Source organism: Aptenodytes patagonicus, chromosome 2, assembly GCF_965638725.1.
Source record: "Aptenodytes patagonicus chromosome 2, bAptPat1.pri.cur, whole genome shotgun sequence".
Lineage (NCBI taxonomy): Eukaryota > Metazoa > Chordata > Aves > Sphenisciformes > Spheniscidae > Aptenodytes > Aptenodytes patagonicus.
Window position 1 is genome coordinate 154,191,507 of NC_134950.1, and position 13,321 is coordinate 154,204,827.

General features: G+C 38.7%; 1 protein-coding gene across 7 annotated transcripts in view; it reads right to left on the reverse strand.

Annotated features, from left to right (window-relative positions):
• The window catches only part of MPP7 (MAGUK p55 scaffold protein 7), a 159,561-nt gene that overhangs the window by 71,431 nt on the left and 74,809 nt on the right, over positions 1–13,321 (reverse strand). The window lies entirely within an intron of this gene.

Below are 13,321 nucleotides of genomic sequence, written 5' to 3' on the forward strand. Positions count from 1 at the left end.
AGACAGCTTGGTAGAGCGGCTAGAGTCATTAAAATAATTCAGAAACAAGGGCAAAGTAGTGCTAATATGAATTCTAACACATCTGAAAGAAAAAGGCAGTCCTTCAGCAAGTTAAAGTCATTTAGGAGTATTTAAAGTTTTTAATGGGGAGTTATCAACATTAAAAATGCAGTGTGCTTTGGTTCTTTCAAAAGGGGAAATGATGCACCATCATTTAAATATCCAGCCTCTTCCCTCCTCCACAAGTCATGCATTTCAAAATTTAGATTTTTCCAGTGTGAAAGCTTAAAAGAGCCAAAATATTTTAAAGCTTCTAACAAGTTTTTTAAAAGCTATTTCAGAATGGCAAAAATATTAAACATTCAATTTTATTTACATTATTTTCCTGAAGATACACAGATGTAAAAATATTAATTAAAATTTTAAAAAAGACAACAACAGTAGTCTGAACTGATGCAAACACACCCCATTCTTAGATTTCTACTTTAGTCCCGCTGCTCTGAAGGAGGCATGGACTCCAGATGGTTGGAGGAGTTGCAGAAGGAGCTAAATCTGGGAGTTCTGTGCTTGGCAAGGAGGGGAACACGAGGTCTGGCAGAGGCCGCAGGGCTCTGGACTTGGCTGGGGAGCCCCTCACATCCTTGGGGTACAGGAACCCCAATGATACCCTACCCCTCCCCAGCGCACTGTTGGGGGAGGGACGGGACAGATGCCAGGCAGCAAGGACAGCTGTAAAAAGCAGCCAAACCAGTGGTCTCTGCACACTGAAAACGTTTGGAGTTGACTGGATCATATCTGTTACGCACCAACGGTTTCCTCCAGCCTTCCCTCCTCCTCGACATTTGCTTTTCTCCGCTTACTTTTACCCCCAGCAGCACTCACTCCTCTTACTGCCCAGGACTCCCTCAGCCTTTTCCCCAGGCCGTTCTTTTGAATTTAATCTGAACTCCTAATAACCACACCCACAACAAGACAATGCCATGTCAATGACACTTGTGCTTGCCATTTTTCCTGTCTTCTGCTGTGCTTTGTAACACTTTTTAAGTCCATGTCTGTTTTTACTCATTTAGACTATAGGTTCTTTGAAGTAAAGGCCATATGACACTCTTTTAATGTAACGTGGCATAGCAAGATCTAAGTCTTGGTTGATCCTTCATCATTTCTGTAATCTTAATAGGATTATTTCTGTACGTGGTTTGTTAAAGGATATCGAAGTTCTGAAACATCAAGGTGAAGCATGAAGACACCACAGTTGCTCAATTGCTAAGTTGTAAAATGATTTGTTCTGAACAGCAAGTATTTGTACCTCAGCTGGAAACCAAATGCAAAGCACTCATGTCCAGAACATGAGTCTGAATTTTACATAGCTTATGTAGACATTGTTTACTCAGCAAAGTAAGACTAATCCATACTGGATGTCACCAAAAGTGTAAGTGACTGTAAAACTTCATATTTCTAGCTCACAAAGCACAGAAACTAAACAAAACAAGGAGCTGCACCTCCTGGAGTTTAGCAGAAATTTGTGATTTACTTAGACTGTGAACTTGAATAACTAAAAGGCGTAATAAATCAAAAAGTCTCAAATCCATTATTTTTTTGATTGCTTTGGCCAACATCTTGATTTTATCCAGGCTGAACTTCCATCAGCTCTGAGGTTAAAAGCAGTTGTCTATGCTACCTTCCACTTTCTCAAAGAAAATAGAAGTGCCGCTGCTGATGAAGCTGTTTTCACCCTGGACAACCTGCAAGTGTCTTCACCAGCGAAATTAAAAAACAAAACAAAACAAAACAAAAAACAAACAAAAAAACCCCAAAAAACCCCAACCCCCCCCCAACAAAAAAAAAATGCTGAGACATTCTTGTGCAACTCATCTTTAAAAAAATGTTTTAAAATTGTAAATTCATACAACAAAAAAAATAGGGTTTTAAGAGGAGGTACTGTGTAACTTTAACAAGTTATTGGCTCTGCCTATAACCAGCAAATGGCTGAAAACAAATTTTTATTTTCCTAACAGTGGATATCGGAATTCAGCTAAGCATTTAAGGAAAGTCATTAAGGTTTTACTTGATGATAGAGGAGTTGTAGAGAGTAACTGACAAATCAAATCTGGAGCAAACAACAGGAGCTAATCAAGCGAGCAGGAAAATTTAACTATTACTACTAGACAGTTCCAGATATTAGGTTTTGCTACATCAGGTTGAAAGTTTTATTAATTTACTGTATTGGCGCTATAAGTGACTCCAGGGATAAACATTACATGTTCTACAGTGACACTGCAATCTCAGCACACTTCCATTTGAGATGCAATACAGATGGTGTCAGTTGGTTTGTTTTTTTTTTTTTTTCCCCAATAAGCATCTGATTTGATTTAATAGGTAGTATTTTTCCTTGTTTGCTAAATGCTAATAGCATTTACCTATTCATTTTTTTAATCAGATATTTACATGGCAATACCTGTCTTCCATCTCTTTGTAATTTAAAGGAGTTACGTAAGAAAATTAAAAAAACACTGGTCTGTGCACAAAACTGCAATCAACACAAAATACAAGGATCACCTTTCATATCAGTGTAAAATTATCATACATAACATTAATATGCTACTTCCTACTGCTCTCCTATGGATACCGCCTACCTCTAACTTCTGGATAACTGACATATTCATAGCATATGCAGCACTTTTATATAATAGCTTCCTGAATGCAGTAAGACAGGAGATTTGGTGCAATTCAACTGACAAAGCAAAAATTTCAGTCAGGCAAAAATGCATTTTCAGGCAATTTCTTCTCTCCGTATGTCAAAAAATGTGTTCCAAGATGTTTTGGTCCGTAATTTTTCCCACAGATCACAGTAAGGCTGACTGGCCTCTAGTTCCCCACATTGTATTTTTGGCCTTTTTTGAAGGTGGGTACAACACTTGCCTTTCCCTAGTCACTGGAGACTAGATCATCTCTGTTGCCTTTCAAGGATGACAGAGCACACTTGCAAACTCACCTGATGGCCTCTGAATTTCCCAGACTTCAGGGTGATGAATGACTGCATTTATGACTACTGCCTTTAGAAAAACTACCGTGCACACAGCCAAATGTTTTGGCAACTTCTCCACATGCTGTCTTTCAGCTAATTAATTTTCCCAAATCTGAAATTTGTAAATCATGCTAATATATACACAACTAGCATTATATTTCAAAAATTCAATTCTTACACAAGTAGAATTTGAAATTTAAATATCTAGATTAAGTGACCACATTGATGAAAATGAAGACAGCGAGGCAAACATAAAATTGAAAAGCAAAACAGGACAAGGTGGTACAAGTACTTTGCCCCTTTACAAATCTCAACTCAATGAAATTAAACTGTAACAGAAATTAAAACCATCCTTAAACACTTCAAGAGAAGTATGACAGTGGATTCAAAATAGTAGAAGATAGAGCATTTACCTATTCAAGATAAAACGTTTCATATCTGCAACCATTTGTTTGAGCTTCATTCTAAAGAATTCTATTTATTAAAAAAGGCAAATTTATCTTGTATTCTGCGGCTATACCCGATGTTCAGTAACTTTAATACTATTGCCTTCTCTCTAGTAGAAACCTATGGAACGTATGGAGAGTATAGGACTGTATCATGCTTAAAAAATAGAAAATATAGTATGTCTGTTTTAAGTTCTTCTGACATTTAAGTGTAAAGCTTAAACCCTGAAAATCTCTTCACAAATGAGACCAAGTCTGTTAAAGCATGTTATGTACTGTAAATAAAACATGTAAGTCATCTGTTCAGCAGAACAGCTTTAAGTTGCTGGGATTTTTTTTTGTTTGTTTGTTTTTTTATGACTACCTATCCTTTTCACTGTAGGATACTTTGGGCAGACTTACGAGGTTCTCCGAAAACTGACAATCTACTGTGAAGAGATGCCCCAAGAGGGAAAGATAATCATTTGCAAATTTATACAATTTTTGGCACATTTGTAGACAAGGGAAATTGTTTCTGGATTTTCCCAGAGATATTGAATTAAGCTTTCTATTACAAAGTATAGTAGAAATAAGTTTTCTGCAGTGTTCCCAGCCTGGACTATTTCAAAACCCGCAGGGAGCTTTCTGAGTCAGAAAAAACATATCTTAAGCAAAGAATCCTACAAAATAAGCTTAATTTCTCCTTTTAGATTTCTTAATTTCCAGGTACAGTTCTGGTATCATATGGCTGAAAACAACACAGGGGAAGGGGATAAGCATGTACACAGAATAATATCATCAGTTTCCAATACCCCAGCTCCTTCTGGGAAGGAATCCCCTTAATACAAGAATAATTTTATTCTAATTTAGTGGACTCTGGTACAGTTGTGTAAGCAGGACTTCTCTGAAAGGCTCTACAGAACAGTACTACACACCTACAAACTACATACCTGGCTTCAGAAAGGGTAGCTTGTATCAGTACTACAGTCCAAGATTTATTAGCAATCTTTTAGAAAGTTCTCCACCTATAACATATCTGAAAAATTTAAGACGGAGCTCCAAAATGGACTATTTTAATCATAAAATGATAGAATAGAATAGACTATTTCAGTTGGAAGGGACCTATCTGGTGTAGGTATGATTTTACTGGATGAGATATCTCTCAGTATGGAGATAAGGTACTTGCAAAATTCAGCTAATTACACGCGTGCATGAAAACATGCAACACCATCTTTATTTAACGCAACAGAACAATTGGCACTGAGGACCTAATCACCACACCGTATATATTTCTGGGGTTTTACTCTGGACTAGCCCAGTCTAGCCTTGTCTGCTGAATACCCATTAGCAGCTAATCTCCTTGTTTAGTTTCAGCAGAAAGGAATCCATCCCATGTACTGGATTGCTGATGCAAACCAAAGCAGCACAAGTTGAGAAGATGGGAAATTGCTTTAAAAAATGCACTCCTGATCTGAACTAGAATGCCAATATAAACACACATAGGAAGCACCAAGACATGTCTAGAAGACAGGCATTGAGTATATTGTTGTAGAAAATCCATAACAGTAGGCAGAACATCTCCCCTAACTGCTTTCTTCATTATGTTCTTCATAATATATCAACAAGAGTGTCTGAAATCAAAGCAGTAACAAAAGCCATGCAGCTTCTGTACTTACTGGCTTAGTCACTTGCATGGATGCATAATGAAAGACCCTCTTACATGGAGAGCCTCCTAACCGTCCACCAAAGTTTCAGGTTCATATACTGTTTGCAAAAAAGTCTTTAATTCCACTAGTGGCACCACAAACCAGGGAGATGCTACTACAGAGAGGACCATGTTTACATTAAGCCGCCACAACAGATGAAGAGAATGGAAAAAGAAAGCAAAAGAGAAACTGGTGAGGCAGTAAGTGCTAGTTTTTGCTTCATCTGCAATTTGTGTCCTGCATCTGTAATATCTGGAGCAATAGAAATCATTCCAAGGCACTCATGACTGCAAAGGATACATTATGAACAGACCCAACATTTACACAGTGAGACTGCAAGATGAGAATTAGGGTCTTCATTTGATCACCAATGGTATTACCTTAAGTCTGGGATTTAGACAGTGAGTTCACTGTCTAAATTCACCAACAGCTTTGAGTCAAGGTAAAACAAAGTACTTAGAAGGAAAAAAGAAACAATGGGCTACAATGAAACAAATGAAAATAACCATAAACACATTTACAAACTATAACTGCATACCATCATCTATGCTGAAAGAATATGCATATTTTGCTTGACATAGAATTTTAATTAGAAGATTAATTACCTCCTTTTCTCCTCCCAGAACCCTACTGTATCAGATGAAAGGAACCAGATAATTAGCCAATTTCTTGCTTTATTTTCATCATTTAGCAGGTGTCTGTAAGCCTATTTACACAGCACAGAAATATGGACTGAATGCAAAACTACTCATTTGTTCCCAAACCTTTCTATAGTACTTATCATTGCAGCTTTGGCACGCTAATGAACTTAAATATATGAACAACTCTGCAGTAATATGGCATGATGAACACATGAGGTGTAGGAAAACTGAGCAGCAAATCAAACGCCAACTCATTTCAAATACCCAGTGCAACATCTTGAAAACTAACTTTCTTAGAACACGTACAGCCTTTAAATCACATTCTATTCAAGCCAATTGACTTGAATTGCAGTTAGAGGCATAGAATATTGCTAAGAATATGTATTTCAGAAAAGACAAACAAAATAAAAATGCATAAATCATAGCTAACTACCCAAAGTTTGTAAAGAGAATTTCATTCCCCATCGTAATATTAAATTGCCTCAAATATAAATTGATTGCACAGTGCAGAAAAGCTTTTGAGACAATGTTACAAGTATCAAAGCAAGCCTCTGAAGACATAAAAACAGATATTCAGATACCTCAATTCTGGCCCAATTTTCCACAGCAAAAAGTTTCATCATAACAAATGAGCAATTCTCTCCTTCAAGCCCTTGTTCCAAAGAGCAGAAGCATTAAGTTTGTAAGAATTCAAAAGCAGGCTAATGGCATGGAAATACTTCTGCCTAAACAGTTGAGTCAGTAGTCAGAAGTCATTCAGAACAACATTAGACAACCTTAACAAAAGAATCATAAACTTCTTTATTACTATAGCATGAAGTCACTTTTAAAAAAAAAATCAGAAAGCCTGCAGACTGTCTGGCATAAACTGTACTACTGGGCTTGGCTGGGAGGGAGTTCATTTTCTTCATATCAGCCCATATGGTGCCATGTTGTAGATTTGTGACCAAAACAATGCTGATAACACGCCAGTGCTTTAGCTATTGCTAAGCAGCGCTTGCACAGAGTCAAGGCCTTCTCTGTTCTTGCTCTGCACCCCCAGCGAGTTGGCTGGGGGTGGCCAAGAGTCTGGGAGGGGACACAGCTGAGACAGCTGACCAAAGAGATATTCCATACCATATAACATCACGTTTTTCCAAAGCAGCCAATGCTTGGGGACTGGATGGCCATCAGTCAGCTGGCGGTGACTGCTTTTGCATCACTTGTTTCCACCCCTGCAAACAGCTAGAGCAAGGGAATAACCAACAAGGCATCTAAAATCTTTGATGGAAACCCAAAAATGCAGACTCCCTAGCTTGAGCCTTAACCCATCTGCTGCTAAAGGGTGTTTTCTTTTTGGGGGCGAGGAGGAGGGAGACGTTAATAGATTAACTGGATTAACTGGAGACGTTAATACAGTTTGATAAAGAAGATGTTTCTAGCACTGATAAAACTTGGTAACTAGTTCATTTAGCACTCCTTTAAGTAAGCAACTCATTCATAGAAATGAAACGAGGCCCAAGAATGAAGTGATGGAATTTTGTTAATTTCTGTCAGCTTAAAATGTTAGAATCATAGAATCATTAAGGTTGGAAAAGACCTCTAAGATCATCGAGTCCAACCATCAACCCAACACCGCCAGGCCCACTAAACCATGTCCCTAAGTGCCTCATCTACACGTCTTTTAAATACTTCCAGGGATGGGGACTCAACCACTTCCCTGGGCAGCCTGGTCCAATGTTTCACCACTCTTTCACTAAAGAAATTTTTCCTCATGTCCAATCTAAACTTCCCCCGGCGCAACTTGAGGCCATTTCCTCTCGTCCTATCGCTAGTTACTTGGGAGAAGAGACCGACACCCACCTCGCCACAACCTCCTTTCAGGGAGTTGTAGAGAGTGATAAGGTCTCCCCTCAGCCTCCTTTTCTCCAGGCTGAGAAAACAACCCCAGTTCCCTCAGCCGCTCCTCATAAGACTTGTTCTCCAGACCCCTCACCAGCTTCGTTGCCCTTCTCTGGACACACTCCAGCACCTCAACGTCCTTCTTGTAGTGAGGGGCCCAAAACTGAACACAGTATTTGAGGTGCGGCCTCACCAGTGCCGAGCACAGGGGCACGATCACTTCCCTACTCCTGCTGGCCACACTATTTCTGATACAGGCCAGGATGCCATTGGCCTTCTTGGCCGCCTGGGCACACTGCCGGCTCATGTTCAGCCGGCTCTCAACCAACACCCCCAGATCCTTTTCCACCAGGCAGCTTTCCAGCCACTCTTCCCCAAGCCTGTAGCGCTGCATGGGGTTGTTGTGACCCAAGTGCAGGACCCGGCACTTGGCCTTGTTGAACCTCATACAGTTGGCCTCGGCCCATCGATCCAGCCTGTCCAGATCCCTTCTGCAGAGCCTTCCTACCCTCAAGCAGATCAACACTCCCACCCAGCTTGGTGTCATCTGTACGTCTATTGAAGATTAAACCCACTCATGTCAACACTGCAGGGAACATTCTAGGTATCACAGGAAAGAAGCCTGTTATCAAGGTCCTGAAGTTGCAAAAAATAGATGTGATTTCTGCTGAGTTCATTTTTGTGCTACAGCAGAACACAAGAAACAAAAGAAACCACCAACACTCTCTGTTCCAGGTCATATGCGTAACTTGAAGTCCATTATTTGAAAAAAGCCAACAAATAAACATGTATAACGAGACCAAAGTGCTCTGAGATTATCAAAATCTTTGCAGTTGTGTTAAAAGAATGCAAACCAGGCTCCAAGCATAGAATCATAGCATGGTTTGGGTTGGAAGGGACCTTAAAGATCATCTAGTCCAACCCCCATGCCATGGGCAGGGAAATCTTTCACTAGATCAGGTTGCTCAAAGCCTCATCCAACCTGACATTGAACATTTCCAATGATGGGGCATCTACAACTTCTCTGGGCAACCTGTTTCACTGTCTCACCACCCTCACTGTAAAAACTTTCTTCCTTATGTTCAACGTAAATCTACACTAGCATCTGTTCAGGCCTTAAAAGGTAAGGTTGCTAAAAGTCCAGGATTGTGCTGGATGACACTTAGAAAGTGTCCTTTATCCAACATTCAGAATGATGTATATTCAAAAACAAAACTCTTCCAGAAATTTCTAATTGCATTGCAATTTCAGAAATAAATTTTCAGAACTATATGCACAATTACAGTAATTTTCTAAGTTACAAAATGTGGTAATAGAGTTATATTAGATCATATTTAAGGGCATTTTTCTTGTCAGGTTGTGTTTTGTAAAAATTATACAATGGTGTGTTATCTACAGATTTACAAAGTTATTGGAGCAGCATTATTTTAAATCAGGTGCTATCAATGCAAATCAGCAGCATTGCCTGGAGAAGCCACAGCTTCAACTTACACTCTCAACAAGCACTTGCTGCTTGAACTTTGATTCAGCAAGAACTTGGTTATGGAGTGCTTACATGTGTGACAGAGTTGTTATGGAGGAAGCGCCCAGTTAACAGTGATGGCAAGTATCATGTGATTATTATGAATTAGATTGTTAAAGCCAATAAAAGAAGCACAGCATGCTAGAAATGAAATAAAGCAACCTCGTGGGGAAAGAAGGCAGCTTTTCTCAACTGGCAAAATCAAATGATATATTGATTTTGTTAAGGACAAAAGAGTCTTGCTAAAAATTCAGATCATGTGAGTTATTAGTCATTCCAGCCAAATAACTAGTTTTTATTGTCTAGCCAGAAATTGCAAGATAGAAAAAAATGCCTGTGCATATTGCAGTAAGTTGTACAGTAAAATCGTATTCTCCATGGATTTTTTTTTTTAATCTGTGGTTTCAGAGTTTCCTCCTCAATCATTTAACACTATGCCTCATTACCTCATTTGTCTGTCCCTCACCCTTGATCAACCTTGATGAGCAGGGCACACCCGAGGAAGATGATCACAACAGAGAAAATGCAATGCTTCAGGAGGAGGCAGGAAGAACACCTGCACTCACAGGTTTACTTGAGGCAATTTCACAGATGAAGCAGTTCTGAGACTAGTCTGACAAGATCATGAGGGCACTGCCAGATTTGATTTTGTCTTAAAAGTCTCAGGCCTGTAAGGACCCATCTCTTGATTTTTATTGTAAAATGAAAACGCATCTCTTCCACTCTTTCTGTATTGAGAAAACCAAGCCAGACATTAAGTGAGCAATTGATGATTCTGGTGATCCTGCTTTTGCTTCTCTGTGCCATACATACTGTCCCTGTGTACTTAAATTGTATGTATTTCTACACACACCTCCCCACCACATTTCTTTTTTATTGGAAAAAGTACTTCATTATTTGTTAAGTACCTAGCTGTTGACACTTAACACACACACACACACACCCCCTTCATGAACAGCGGAGTATGCCTGCATATCTATGTCTTAGATCTATACCTTAAAATAGTTCTAATTTCAGAATTTCCTGTTTTCATGCTAGTGTCACCAAAGCATATGAAAGAAAACTAAAGGCATCCATTATGCTCATATACCATACCTTCTCCTTAGCTCAAAAGCAAAGAGATGAGAGCCATTAAATTAAAAAAATTAATCGGGAACATTTTAGAGCAACAGCTATAGCACCAGAGAATCAGTTTTCCTAATCTGGAGAGCATATTGTAAGCAAGCAGTTGTTCACCTGTCAGTAAGATTTAAATGCAGAAAAAATACACCTGACAGGGAGGACTGGAGTGGTTGTTTTTATTATCCATTTTGAGAAGAGACAAGAACAGGTAAGAAAAGAAAGGTATGAGTGCAGTTAAGTGTAGGATTAGTGGCACAGAAGTTCAGCAGTAACATTTAGTCCAGACATAGTCATTTTAAAGCAAAGGTTTAGGGTATGAGCCTATTACAATGTGTTGAGCAACCAATTTCCTGCTTCACCACCTCCTTCCTGAATGACAGTCCATCCATTCTCTGTTTGTAAAATAGAAAAGTAACATTTCCTTGCTTAATGTGTGGTTAAAAGCAAGACCAGGGAAGTACCTTGAAAATCGTGTGCCACATATTTAAATTCATTTGGGTGCTGTGGAACTTGTTGGGGTGGCTGATGAAGACCAGACACTTTCATCAGGAGGAAAGGAACAGATGTATCCTGAAGCTTTCGTTTAATGTGGAAATTTGATGAACACAACCTCTCTATATGCACTTACAGAAACTGAACAGAACAATTTGAGAAAATGACAGAGGCCATACACACAATGGCAACACCCCATCCAACTCCTGCCCATAGCCAAGTAACCAGAGATAAGTTCTATAGATTTCTAATGATACAAAATGTTCCAGGTAAGGCTTGCTCATGAAACTGTATTCTGCCAACAGTTCTTTATGGCAGCTTCTGAGGGGTGTGAGCAGACCAAGTACCACGTACAGAATGGGCAGGCACCTCAACACAGCAGGAGGCAGGCATCCCTGCAACATGCAGAATCAAACTACTGCTCAATAGACCAACAGTTTGGTCTAGCGCCTACAAGGGAGCACCTTCTAACCTGGCTTCCAGCCCTTTTTGAGATCCTACAGCCATGGAGCAGCAGCCTTGCATTGGACTTGTATTGTGCTGTAAATTGATTTCCTGACTACTCATCTGATCCTGGAGAACAAATTGTTTGCTTTGTGTTTGTGATGGCCTCTTCAACATGAAAACTTAGGTACTTCTCCAGTCATTTTTAAGCTAAACCCAAACTCCTTCCGTCCTCCCCCATGGATCATGTTTTGCGGCCCTCATCATTCTAACCGCTCTCTTCTGGAATTTCTACAGCCTACTTAATTAGTGGCCTTACCTGCGATCTGCCTACAATCAATACATTTTTTCCTTAACTACTGATAATCCACAGCATGCCATCTAGTTTTCACACAGTTGATAATTATTATTCAAGTAGGATCCTAAAACTACTAGAAGATTAAAATAGCAATTACATGAAACGTTCATTTCCTTATTCATTCCCATTCGCAGAGTACTCTAACATGCTTATTTGTGATTTTAACTCCTTTATAGCTTACCTTGTAAGATGCTGCCCTTCTTCCTTCATTTTTAAAAGCTTTTTTAAAAAAAATTATATTTTAATGCCTCAAGTTTATTTTATTTAGTCTGTACCACAAAAAAAAGAGAAAGGACTCAAGAATAAGAAAATTTTGGTCTGAATGAGTATGAAAGCATATGGTAATAAGACTAATGTATTAGCTATTTTATTTTTGCAACGTTAAGCAAAACAGATTAAATACTAGCTACAAACCCAGTTATTCCTTGCACAGTTTCTTAAAATGTTTATTTTTCTGTAAGAAACACTTTTCACTTTGAATTCATTGTTCCTTATACAATAAAATAAAGCTGCCATTATATGAGATTTCAGACTTCATTCAAATGCACTTCTCTTTTGTCAGTAATAAGAAAAGGTTTTGATGACTTTGCTTATAGGAAGAGGGTCCCTAGGTAGACAGAGGAAGTTCAGACCAAAGCCAAACAAGTTGCACTTGCTCCAAAATAAATTTCCCTGCCCCTTTAGAGCCAAACAGCCTACATGGCTACTGTATACAGTATTTTCAGCATTGTTTTTCTGCACTTTTAACCCCATTTCCAAAGGAAGGAGCATCAGAACAATTCCAAATTTGAATGAAGCCACTCTCTTGTGTGAGCTAAGAACATGAAGTCCTTGAACAGAAAGAACAGAACAACATCAAACTTTCTCCCCTTTGAAACAAGCAGTCTTCAAACTGAAGTCCATGGATGCTGAAAGATCCCTACAATTTTAATGCACTACCCTTCACAAATGCATTTTCAAGTAAAACAAAATCTGAGCAGTAAACCCATCAAGTACCAGTCTGAATTTGCTAAAGTACAGCAATTCCTTTCTCCAAAAGTACACAGTGACCTATATAAGAACATCTTAAATTTGGTAAAAGTTTGAGGAAAAATTTCAGAAGAGCAATACTGAACTCTGGATTCCGGGTCACAAACTGCTCTTTCCAATTTTTGGCTTTTCACCCTTCTGTCTATATACTCCCACTCAGTGGCAATCTTTGCTCACCCACCCCCGGTATTATTACTTCAATAAACACCACTTTTTGAATGGAACATTCAGACTGAAATGAGAAAGAGAATTTGGGGTCTTCATTTCTCTCTCTTCCTTTCATCAAAACAATGATAAGGATTCATCATTCGCAACACAATAGACCAAATCTTTTATTAAAGACAAACTTCATCTCTCTTTCTCTGCATAATTTTTAAGTTTCTATGTTCATGCTTTATAAGTGACCTGAGGAAATACTTCTGTGCAGTACTGCAGACACAGAAAATTGGTCACACATACAACAAAGCTTTCAAAGTCATATATAAAGAGTGCTGTTTAAAATGGTAACAATACTCAGGATTATGACACCATTTTTTATCCAGAGATTTCAGAGCACATTACCAAAAGAACTAACATCAGTTTCCTTATCCCTAAAAGGAAGACAAGGACTAATGACAGACACAAAATGTACTTAATTTTCAAACCAATACTACTAAAATGACTTGTAACCTTAAAT